The 12,187-nt window shown below is 36.2% G+C and overlaps 1 protein-coding gene across 7 annotated transcripts in view; it reads right to left on the minus strand.

Moving 5' to 3' along the window:
• Positions 1-12,187, minus strand: part of CDH8 (cadherin 8) — a 362,718-nt gene that overhangs the window by 253,598 nt on the left and 96,933 nt on the right. The window lies entirely within an intron of this gene.

Here is a 12,187-nt window from a genome sequence, read left to right on the forward strand (position 1 = left end):
AGCAGAGATCATTGTGGCATAAAACCGTCACTTATTGATCCGTTTTTCAAGAATCTGCTCCCCTTTGGAGAAGACAGCAAGCTTAGCACTCTTGAATCAAATTGTATCCTAGCACCTTATTCTCAGTACCTAGTACTGTGCCTGTCAGGGAGAAACAATACCATGGTCTGTGAAACTATCAGTGAGTAGACTGATAATCTCATCCTTACAACCATTTACTACCAAAGATGGCACTAGGGACTTTGACACAATGTACAATTTTGGTCTAAATCTCAAGAATGCGGCACTTCAATCTAAATCAAAAACATATTGGGGCACCTAGGTGGCTCAGGTGGTTGAGCGTCTGACTTTGGCTCAGGTCATGATCTCGCGGTCCATGAGTTCGAGCCCCATGTCAGGCTCTGAGCTGACAGCTCAAAGCCTGGAGCCTGCTTCGGATTCTGTGTCTCCCTTTCTCTCTGCCCCTCTCCCACTCATGCTCGCTCGCTCTCTCTCTCTCTCTCTCTCTCAAAAATAAATAAACATTAAAAAAAATTATAGGCTGCTAGGAGATTGAAAGGGCAGGTGAAGAAAAAGAGCACAAGGGCATAAAGATTCTTTTCATGTTTCTAAACTGCTCTCTACCAATAAGGAGCGGGGATTAAAGCCATGCAATAGGCGTAGCATCACCCCAACATTTTGTAAGACAAAGCTTGGAATATGCAATTACTCTTGTGATCACACACTCGAAGGAAAAAAATAATTCAGTGAAACAACAGTTCTCACATTAACTCTCCTATAAACCGAGTTACCCTTCAGTTTGTCTTAAGAGGTAAAAAGGCTAAAGAAGAAACACTCCCTGGTTAAAATAACAGAACACAGCATCCCATACTGAAAATGATTCCTGCTTCACAAAAATATAGTTTTCCTAAAGCATCACCACTGGCAAAGGGACAGCATCTTGATATCTCAGACCTGTTCTTTGCATTCTCTGTCAATTACTGGTGTGAGCATTGAACAGCTTGACCTGACCATGGGAACTGGTGTCCAGAGAAATAGAAAGTTAGAAACAAGCCCAAGTGAACTGCTGGTTTTGGCTGCAGGGACCTGAAAATATAGTCAGAAAAAAAATACATTGTCTTCACTACTCTTTTAAAGATAGATGGATGGATGGTGGATGGATGGATAGATAGATGATAGATATAAAGATATAAAGGAAAGAAGGAAAGAAGGAAAGAAGGAAAGAAGGAAGGAAGGAAGGAAGGAAGGAAGGAAGGAAGGAAGGAAGGAAGGAAGGAAAGTTCCACAAGGGAAGGACCTCTATGTACAATATTAACCATTATACCCAGCAACAAACATCATACTTGGCATATAGTCAACACTCATTAAAGTCTATTTATTTTTTCATCTGCACAGGACCTATTTTAATGTCCCGTATCTTGTCAATGATTTTACATGGATGAAGGACTCAGGTTCAGCAAATATAATGACTTTTTGACACATACAATTAACAATGACAGAACCAGATATAAACCTAGTAAATTGGATTCCAGAGCATATACATTTTAGCATAATTCTAGAGAGACCCTCAGGAGTACCTAAGTAGTTAGTCTAGGGATCTCTCATTTCCCTAGATGAGGAGACAGGATATAAAAGCTTCTCCAGTTTGTTCCTGAATGACAATATTTAATAGACACATTTACAAGCCATGAGTATAAAACCATAGAGAACAGGCGTATTTTGTGAACTAATTTATCCTATAAAAGTTTGAAATTGAATAGACACAGACATAGGAAGAATGCTCAACTAATAGGAATGCGAAAGGAAAATATTAACAGAAGGCCAGCATACTGTTTGCCAAGAGACTACCCAAGCCAACATTGATGACCTGGGCAAATTTATCACCTTCAGTCTGGACTGTGGCTTTACAGATTTGGAAACATGATGTGTCAGACCCATGAGTCTGAGCCCCTCCCTGGACTTTTGTGCTAACAGTGCAGAGTCTGCTTGGGATTCTGTCTCTCCTCTCTGCCCATCCCCTGCTTGTGTGCGTGCTATCTCAAATAAAAAAAGTAAAAATAAAAATAAATTAGGCACCCTATTAACAATAGTAACTAATAATAAAATGGAGCAATTATAACAATATACCATAATACAAGTTCTGTGAATGTGGTCTGTCTTAAAATATCTTCTTGTATTGTGCTCACCCTTTTTCTTGTGATGATGCACAATGATAAAATGAAGTGAAATGAATGATGTGTAGGCACTGTGACGTCATGTGTTAAGCTACTATTGACTGACAATAGATTAGAACGAGGATCTTCTGCTTCAGGATTGCAGTTGACTAAGGGTAACAAACCATGGAAAGGGCAACTGGGATAATGGGAAATTACTGTATTTGTACACCAAACTAGGGTTTTTGATTCTCATCTGTCTAAAAGGAAGGATATTTGTGAATCTATTCAGTCACCACTCTTCTCACCCACTCTTTCATGCACCCATATGCTGTTGAATAAAACCATTTATCTACCTACCTTTCTCCCCTTAATTCTCTTATCCACACATTTGTCCATTCACTTATCCACCCATCAACCCATCCATCCACCCATTGAGTAGTGGTGGATGAAACTTGAAATTGTGATTTCTTCTGTTAAATCTGAGCTTTGGCTGTGACCGTCTGCTTTTTACAAGACTTTGAATGAGATGGTTTGCAGAGCCCAAGGGGGAGTATGAGGTAACACAGCTAAGTTATTATTAGGCATCTTGATCACAGAAAAAAAATGATTTACCAATATCACACCCCATTTGATGACCCAGACTACAATCTAGGTTTATGTAGCTCTTTTTAAACTTCAGTTGCAATGTTCTTTCAAGGTCACGACATTTTGATTATCCCAGTCTCTTTTTAAATACAGAATTTCAGAGAGGAGATGACTGTCATTTGGTTATCCACTGTGTTCTTTCCCACTGTGCTCTTGTCAGTTATTTGGATAACAAGATACATCCTGTTTAGCAAGTAATTGTGATTAGCACATCAGAAATCTAATTCATATTTTCAACTCCTCTTAGTTCTCTGGTTAATCAAATTCTTTTGAAACATAAAGAACACTGACAAAACATTCTCTTAAAAATTTTCCTTTTTCCACAGTTCGACTGAATGTTCCAGTGTAAATTGACCTTTTGAAAATATCCTGGATGTTTTAAACATCTGTTTAAAACCCACTTCTTTTGTGTATGGCCAATGATCCTGTTTTTGTTTGTGCATTTGCTTTTTAGTCTTATTCACCTTGCTTGTATCGTATATTACCACATTGTATATTTATTTGGCAGAAAATTTCCCCTTCCCTTATCTCGAAAGGGTTCGAATCCAAGTTCGTCTGCTTCTGAAGCTCATGTTCATTTTATTGTCTTACAGTTGTGTGCCAGAACCAAACGTGAAGGAAGAAAAATAAAAGTACCTGAAACCAAAGACTTCACAAAATAAAAACCTGTTTAGTGATTATTTTAAAACATGCATTTCACATACTGCCTGTTTGCTTAATAAGAGTCTTGTAAGAATTACAGCCAAGGTAGGGGTAATCGGTTCTGAGGCACAGAGCAGGAAACAGAATCCTAGATCAAATGACCTCTGGAAACCTGTGACACCTAATTAACACCTCAGAGCCCTAGGTCCCCAAACTTGCCTGTGGGGAGGAGACTAATGTTAGAAACCTTCCCAGGTGGAGTAAAGGAGAAAACTTATCCTAGCTCTTGGGAGATCTAGCAAGCTTAGGAGGTAGAAGTAGGGAGGTTGAGATGTGGGATTTGCAGAAAACAATATCAAGCTAGAAAATTATTAGATACACTTTTCAAATTTGAATCTACTAATAGGGAAAAACTACTCAAATGACCATGTATTCCCACTTGCCCTAAAAAAATAAACTAAAAGAACTTTCCTTTGTAACACTCAACAACCCTAATGGCATGACAGCAATCATTAGGTGCATATGGATGCTCAATATGGAATTTTGAATATAGGAAAAAGCTCTAATCTACTTAATTTCTTCTTGCTAGTATTTCTATATATTTATAAGAAACTATACTGGGTATATGCATTCATAACTTCTTCACCCCCTTTGATCATGAGAAAAGGTGAGTCTGGCTTAGTGGACTCTTAGGCCATTCAAAATTGATCAAACGGTTCCCTTCACCTTCTTCCTATTAATCAGGTGTACTAGTTTATTTGCAATGACAAGTTCAAAAGCTACTAATACAGATGTAATATATGTGGACAGGAGAGGGAAGAAGAGTGACAAAGAGTTTGCATGGGGTGGTGGTTAGAAGAGAAGATAAGCTTTTTTGTGTATTATATATTTACTTTCAATTTTGGTGTATTTGAGCAGAGAGAAGAGATTTGTGTGAAAGATTTTCAGAGATGCAAGAAGGGAACCAAATTTCTAAGATGTTTCATTTAACAATAAAATGTAGGTTTCACACTGGCATATTATAGAGTGATTCTATTAAAAAGTAGATTGCTGGGGCACCTGGGTAGCTCAGTTGGTTAGACAGCTGACTTTGGCTCAGGTCAAGATCTCACAGTTTGTGAACTCAGGCCCTGCATCAGCCTCTGTGCTGACAGCTCAGACCCTAGAGCCCGCTTTGGACTCTCTGTCTCCCTCTCCCTCTAACCCTCCTCCGCTCACACTCTGTGTCTCTATCTCAAAAATAAACATTAAAAAAATTTTAAAAAATAAAGAAGTACGTTGCTTTTCAACTACCTTTGGATATAAGACTGAGGGTTCTTTGAAAGTGACTATGTACTGAGATAAAGGCTTAATATAGGTCAGCACTGCACAAATTTTACGTATGTGTGTGTATGTTTACAACTTGGCAATTCAGAAGCAGCAATGGAGGATTGGGTAGATTGGATTGAATGGTGTAGTCCTGGTGGGTATGCTTACTTATCTATAGTTTCATTTACAAGTCTTTGTCATCAGGGTACCAGACATATTCTGGGAAGAAGTAAACCTGTAAGGTTGGTAAGGAGATCTCTCCTATCTCTATAGGAAACACTTCTGTCAGGACTTCTTACCTGAGCACTGGAAAAAACAAGAAGGGCTACATCAGAAGTCCCAAAGTATGGGTCCACAGATCTCTGGGGATTTCTGAGCACCTTCCAGGTGGTCAAAATTATTTTCTTTTTTCACCATATTGACATTTGTATTTACAGTGTGAGTATAAGACAAAACTGCTGCCATGTTAGCACCAATCAAGGCAGTGTCACCAAACTATACTAAGAATCAGGGTAACTCTTCACTACCACATACTTTCAGTAAGTAAGTAAATAAGTAAATAAATAATTTTTAAAAAGTCGGTTTCACTTGAGAATGTTTTTTTTTTAATTTTTTTTCAACGTTTATTTATTTTTGGGACAGAGAGAGACAGAGCATGAATGGGGGAGGGGCAGAGAGAGAGGGAGACACAGAATCGGAAACAGGCCCCAGGCTCCGAGCTATCAGCCCAGAGCCCGACGCGGGGCTCGAACCCACGGACCGCGAGATCGTGACCTGGCTGAAGTCGGACCCTCAACCAACTGCGCCACCCAGGCGCCCCGAGAATGTTTTTGATGAGGGGCATCTGGGTGGCTCAATCGGGTGAGCAACAGACTCTTGATTTCAGCTCAGGTCATGATCTCCCAGTTAGTGGGATCAGGCCCTGCATCACGCTCTGGGCTGATAGCATGGGGCCCGCTTGGGATTCTCTCTCTTCCATTGTCTCCGCCACCCCCCACCCCTGCCCACCTCAAAATAAATAAACTTAAAACAAGAATGTCTTTTATGAGACAATACAAAATATTAATTTTATTAAATCTCAGCTCTGAGTACACATTTTTAGCATTCTGTATAATGGAGTGGACAATGCCCATAAGGTATCTCTGCTCCATAGTGAGGTATGATTATTGACTCAAGGAATGTCACATATCATTGTTTCAGCTGCAAGCTGAACAAGCTACATTTTTTATGTGAACAAATGATAGACAAACTATTCTGACTTGAGTATTTGCCATATATTTTATCAAAAATTTACAATTTGTAAAATATATTTTTTTAATTTGCAAATAAAATTAGCTTCTTACTTCAAAGATAACAGTATTTGTTGCCCATGAAAGAATTTGAGCTTCAAAGCAAATCTTAAAATTTAAGAAAACATGCATCCACCTATGTGATTTTGAACTTCAAAATACTTAATTTTTTTGTGTGAGATTAATCTGATGACACTACTAAACATGAATTTTTATTATAATAAAATTTTAAAGATCTATATAACTCAGTGAAACAGTGTTTTCCAAATGAGTGATGCTAAAAAAAACCTATAAAATGGCAAAGATCTATTCCAAACAAAAGGGAAACCAACAGACTTAATGTAGAAGAATACAAAAACTTATTGACATGGTTTCTGATTCACATTGAAACTAGCTTTTCAGGCACTTCCACTTGTGGAGATTTGGGTGTCATACCAAAGAAAAATATCCACAATTATCTGGAAATATTATAAAAATATCCATGCCTTCCCAACTACAGATTTGAGGCTAGATTTTCTTCTTATATTTTAATGAAAACAACATACTATGACAGACTGGATGCAGAAGTAGATAGAAGAATCCAGCCATCTTCTATTAACTCAGAAATTAAAGAGGTTTTTTTTTTTTTTAATGTAAAACAATAACATTCTTCTCATTTTTTGCTTTGGAAAGTAGTTTTCATTCAACTTTTATGAGTTTATCATTTATAAATGATTTATGTCATAAGTTTATCATTTTTAACTTTAAATGACTTAAATCTTTAAACTTTCTCAGTGTGAATTTCTAAAATGGAAAACATGTAAGTATAATACAGTTCACATAAATCAAGGCTTTATGGAGTCCTTAATAAGTTTTTTTAAGTTATAAAGATGTCCTGTGACCAAAAGAAATTTGAGAACCACTTATTCAAATTTATAACAATTATACCTTAATAAAGTTTATTTTTAAAAAAACTAATATAATTTAAATTTTCATTAAACATAGGCTAAATGTCATGTAAACAAAGGTTGCTGAAATTTAAAAAAAAAAAAAAAAGAAAAGAAAAATTGTAGGGTTATTCCAAACCTAGGTTTGGAAGTTTCAATGTATGACCACAAGAAAGTTGAACTTATCTTGTTTCAATCTGAGGCAAGTTTTACAAATGGGAAAATTAGCACTTTGAAACTTTGTTAATGTTAAATGTTAAATGACATACTATAAACCAAGTTCCCGCCCAAGTTCCCTCCTTCTTTGAAGCTAACTTAACACTAATTTGCACATTAAAGCAATTCTTCTTAGACACTGGGCACTCATCTGAAATCTCAGGTGAATATTATCTCAGGTTATTCCAAAGCCCTGGTAAACCATCTAGATGGCTAGAAGGAAAAAGTACAAACACATTTTCATCTATATACTGGAGCAGTGTAAACATTAATAAGTATCAGAATCCTAAATAAAAACACAGACTTCTGGACCCTATGTAGAAATTTGGGGTTGGGCACCCAAACAATTGCATTTCTAAAAAGCTTCTAAGTGATACTAACATTATTGGTCCAGGAAACCTTTGAAAACCACTGGCTAAGAAATCAAAAAGGAATTTACTTCTGTGATTTTTTTTTCTTGAAAAATTGTAAGTGAAATTATTTTATCTGGTAACAAATGCTAATTTTAATAAATGGTTCCAGTTGTTTCTGCCAGAAATAGTCAATGTTATGTTCCAAAACATTTTTTACAAAGATTCTGACATTCATGTCCTGAATACTAAAACTCTTAATTTATATAGTAATAGAGATTCATATCTGTCCCTGTAGTCTATTGTAAAATATAGTCAACAAATATTAATATTGTTTCTACTATGTGCCCAGAAAACAGATTCTCACCCCATCCTCTTGCTATGGCACATAGCAGATTCATACTGTTCTATAAGAGTTAAATATCAGGTCAAATTTACCTGCTTAACCAAATCCACAAGTACCTTGGATGTTTAATAGTAGAATCCTTTTCACACTCCTAACATCTACCCTAACTACTGAAAGTTGCTGAAAATATTCACCTTCCCAGGCATCATCAGTGTGTACTCATGTGAAGGTCAAAGAGCATCATACTCAAAAATTGCACTCATAAATATACAGGATCTTGGTGATTGATAGAGCGATATAATCAAGATAAATGGATATTAGTTTCTATTAAAAAAAAAAAAGAAGCCATAAACACTTAAAAATCTTATCTAGCCATGCAGTCTTCTTTAGTTGTTGCAACTCTAAATACAATTCAACCCTTCTATTTTTAACATCTCTGTCTGTTGTGGCAAAGAAACAATTTAAAATAAAGAGTGGTTAGCTGTCTTGAGGAGGACTGTTTGTAAGATACCCTTAATATACAATTTCCATAGAGTTGCTAATTGTTCCTTACTTTAAAATTCACTCTTCTGAGAACGAGATGCATTTGGTAATGTAAATATCAACCAGGCACAGGATACTTCTCTCACTGCATTAGCATCCACATTATTATTCAGTCATAATTAATATACTTTGAAAATAAAGTGTTGACAGCACTCTTATTCAAATATATAGCATATGTTTATAGTCTCACACATTGAGGTACACACATAATTACAATGTATGTGTGAGAGAAATCGCAAAGGCAGTCCAAGAAGCTGAGCTTACACTAACTGAAAACTGCCACTGTCCAATTAACGCAGGTGAGACCATGGGGTAGCAACAGTGCAAATGCCTATCAGACATGGCCAGCCTGATTAAATAACAAGACAAAACACAATAAAAAAAGCAAAGAAGTTTTTGTTGTTCTTGTTGTTTTAATAGAACCTCAGGAAGCTAACCAAAGTCGGGAGACTCACAGTTTTTTCTTATCCCAGTAAAAACTAAATCTCAATGGAAAAATTGATTAGTAGAGATAATACTGAATATCCCCAAATCAAAAGGCTCCCCTTTCACCAATCCAAGCCACCATCTGGAGAATGAATAATTATTTCTACTTGTCAGACACAGGCTTTTGATGATTTTAGAGAAATAAAACAGTGATAGTACATTACCTTTGTTTCATTTTTATTTTATTTTTCCATTTGGCCTCATTAGGAAATAATTAATGCATCTTGCCTAATTATAGAGAATTATCCCACATATATTTCAAAGCATCAAGAAACATAAATTTTAAAAGGGTTTTCTTCTACAAAAGTACAATATATAGTTCCTTAGTGTAAATGTATGTCATGAAATGAAAATTAAGACTCGCAGTAAATAACTGTTTACCCGCTAAACGACTTGGTTTCTGAAGTTAATTCTTAATGGGGTGGGGGGATGTGTGCTGTCGCAAAGCAACACAAACTCTCTACCATTATTATTTCAAAGATAACTGTTATCAAGATTAGGTCAGGTCATGACAGGATAAGTTGAGTACATAGAACCTACCATGTACCATTCTAATTGATTAATGTGTGTGTGTTTCAGCCTTACTCTCCATGGTAGTTTTTATTATTCACATTTTATAGATGAGAAATCTGAAACACAGAGTAGTTAAATCACTGACTCCAAGACAAAGTTAATAAAGAAGAATCATGGAGTTTTGTTCTCGAATTACAAAGCTACATGTGCTTGTGTGTGTGTGTACACGTCTTTACAACCATTTTTTTTTCTCCATTTGAAATAAATATTCTATTTGTTTTCTCCAGGATTCTGTTGATACTTCTTTGGAAATAGAAAAATAATCTATTCCCTAAATATGAGAAGGGAATAGATTGAACACTTACTGAAAATTGATCATTTAGATTACTTAAGTCAGAAGACAACAAACAGGAAAACAGCCATTTGAACCCAAGTATGCCTGACAGCAGCCCATTAATTTTCAGTGCTTCACATCACTTTCCAAAGTCTTCATACTTATTTATAGACAGTGTTGCTTCCTGTCTCTGTAACACCTTCCAAATTAACACCCTGATCTGTGTCCTTGTTAGCTATTTCTTCTAAAGGGTCAACTCTTGAATTCACCAAACAGATGAAAACCATTAGGTGGTAGAAGGACTTTTTATGTCCTTAGGTTTCTGTGACACCTGACAGATGGAGCATATGCCCACAAATGACCCAGCATTTAAACAATTGTTGGCTAAGCAATAGGAATCATCAGGATGTGGTGTACTCACTCACAACGAAGAACTGGTAAAGGAGTCATAATTTTGATTTAATAGATTCCACTATTTCTTTTGTGAGCTCACATAAGTCTCATTAATAGTAATAGAAACTATACATAGACACATACTGAAAATTGGCATCCAGGCTGTGTTGAGTTAATGGTGAGACTGGAGAGGAAAATGGCTACACAAGGTCTCATTTGTTATACACTTTTTATTTCAAGTGGCTAATCACTGCCATTGAACTCCGCCATTAATACCTTTTATGACAATTTCAAGGATAAAGAGCAAAAAAAAAAAAACAAGAGATGCATTAGAAGGCATTGCATGAGCTATATCACCTGTGGTCTGAGTGCCTCACCATTTAGCCTTGCCATGTAATTCAACAACCTGGTATAGCAGAAAGAAGATGGATTTTGGAGTCACTCAGTCCTGAATCCCAACAGTGGCTTTGTGATTCAAACATCACGTGACTTTCAACAAATCGTTTTACTTATCTTCAATTTCTACATCACAGTACAAACAAGAACGTCTTACAGAGTCAATGTGACATTTATATTAAAATGAAGTATATCTGTTAACTGACAATATTATGTGTGTAAGGTACAGAACAAGTGGGGGTCTGGATTCACCAAACATTCTTTTATTTCTATTTGTACATATCTTTCATTAAACACACACACACACACACACATGTGCGTTCATACACACACACACACACACACACACACACACACACACACACACACACAGAGCAATGCTAAATCATAGACATTATATACAAGTAAATACATGACACAACTCTGTGCCCAGGGCAGGGTCTATGGTGATACCTCAGGAGATGCTTCAGAAAATGGAGCATGAGGAGCCGTGTGGACCTACCTGGCCCGAAGCATAATGATGAAGCCTTATATTTAATCAACTTTAAATGTTTGGGTTTTTTTTGTTTGTTTGTTTGCTTTTGTTGCTTTTATATAAGACATTGGTTGACAAGAAGGTGAGGCAATTTAAAATAAATACCTAGTAAAACCTTGGATTGAGAGTAACTTGTTCTGTGTGTGTTCCACAAGACAAGCAAACATTTCTAATAAATTTTAACTTGATAAACGAGCGATGTGTTGTGATACAAGCAGTATATGATGCCAAATGTCACATGATCCCAACTAAGTCAGGGAAGTTCATTTTGATACACAAGTGCTTTGATTTACAAGCATGTTTCCAGAATGAATTATGCTTGCAAACCAAGATTTTACTATATTTGAAACCACTGCTCTGAATACTCTAATCGTATGATTCAACTATATAGGAACACCTGAGAGTTCCAAGGGCAGTATCATCATAATGACCAGTCCTTCCCTTCAGTAGGTTAGTAAAGTTAGTTCCAATGAATTGTACTTTACATGCAATAGTTGCACTTCTGTGACCTACATTAAGGAATGTTAGAAATTAAAAGCCTTATGAAATACCTCACTGTGATATTACACAGCTCACATTGGGGATTTTGCTCATTCCATTGCCTAGTGTCCTTCGGGGGAAAATGGTGAAGGATAAATAAGTATTCCCAACACCAAGCCAGTGACCAAATTTCTTGAGGTGAATTGGTTTATCTTATGGATACTCTAATTTGTACTGGTAATCAACTTTTATACTTCACAATGGATACTAGCAAGCTGAGAGTCAACCTGTTGGCCCCACCACTAACAAATACATAGGAATTCTATTGTGCAATTTTGTGGATTAGCTAAACTATTTCGCTCCCATTTGTTTTCCATTTTTGTAACTTGGATCTCAATTATCACTAGGTTTTGAAGGCCTGTCCTTGCTTTTATGTTATTTTTTGGTTTTATTTCTTTAGATTTGTATTTTCATCTATGGTAAGCTTTGATATGCTTTAGGTGAATACAGTAAACTTGCTTTTGAGATATCCAAATGCCTACCTACCCTATGCACAGACTATTGCAGAGTAGAAATGTTCTATTTATAATTCTCTCTCTTTCATCAAGGAACCTCATCAGTTCAAAAAC

Source organism: Felis catus, chromosome E2, assembly GCF_018350175.1.
Source record: "Felis catus isolate Fca126 chromosome E2, F.catus_Fca126_mat1.0, whole genome shotgun sequence".
Taxonomy (NCBI): Eukaryota; Metazoa; Chordata; class Mammalia; order Carnivora; family Felidae; genus Felis; species Felis catus.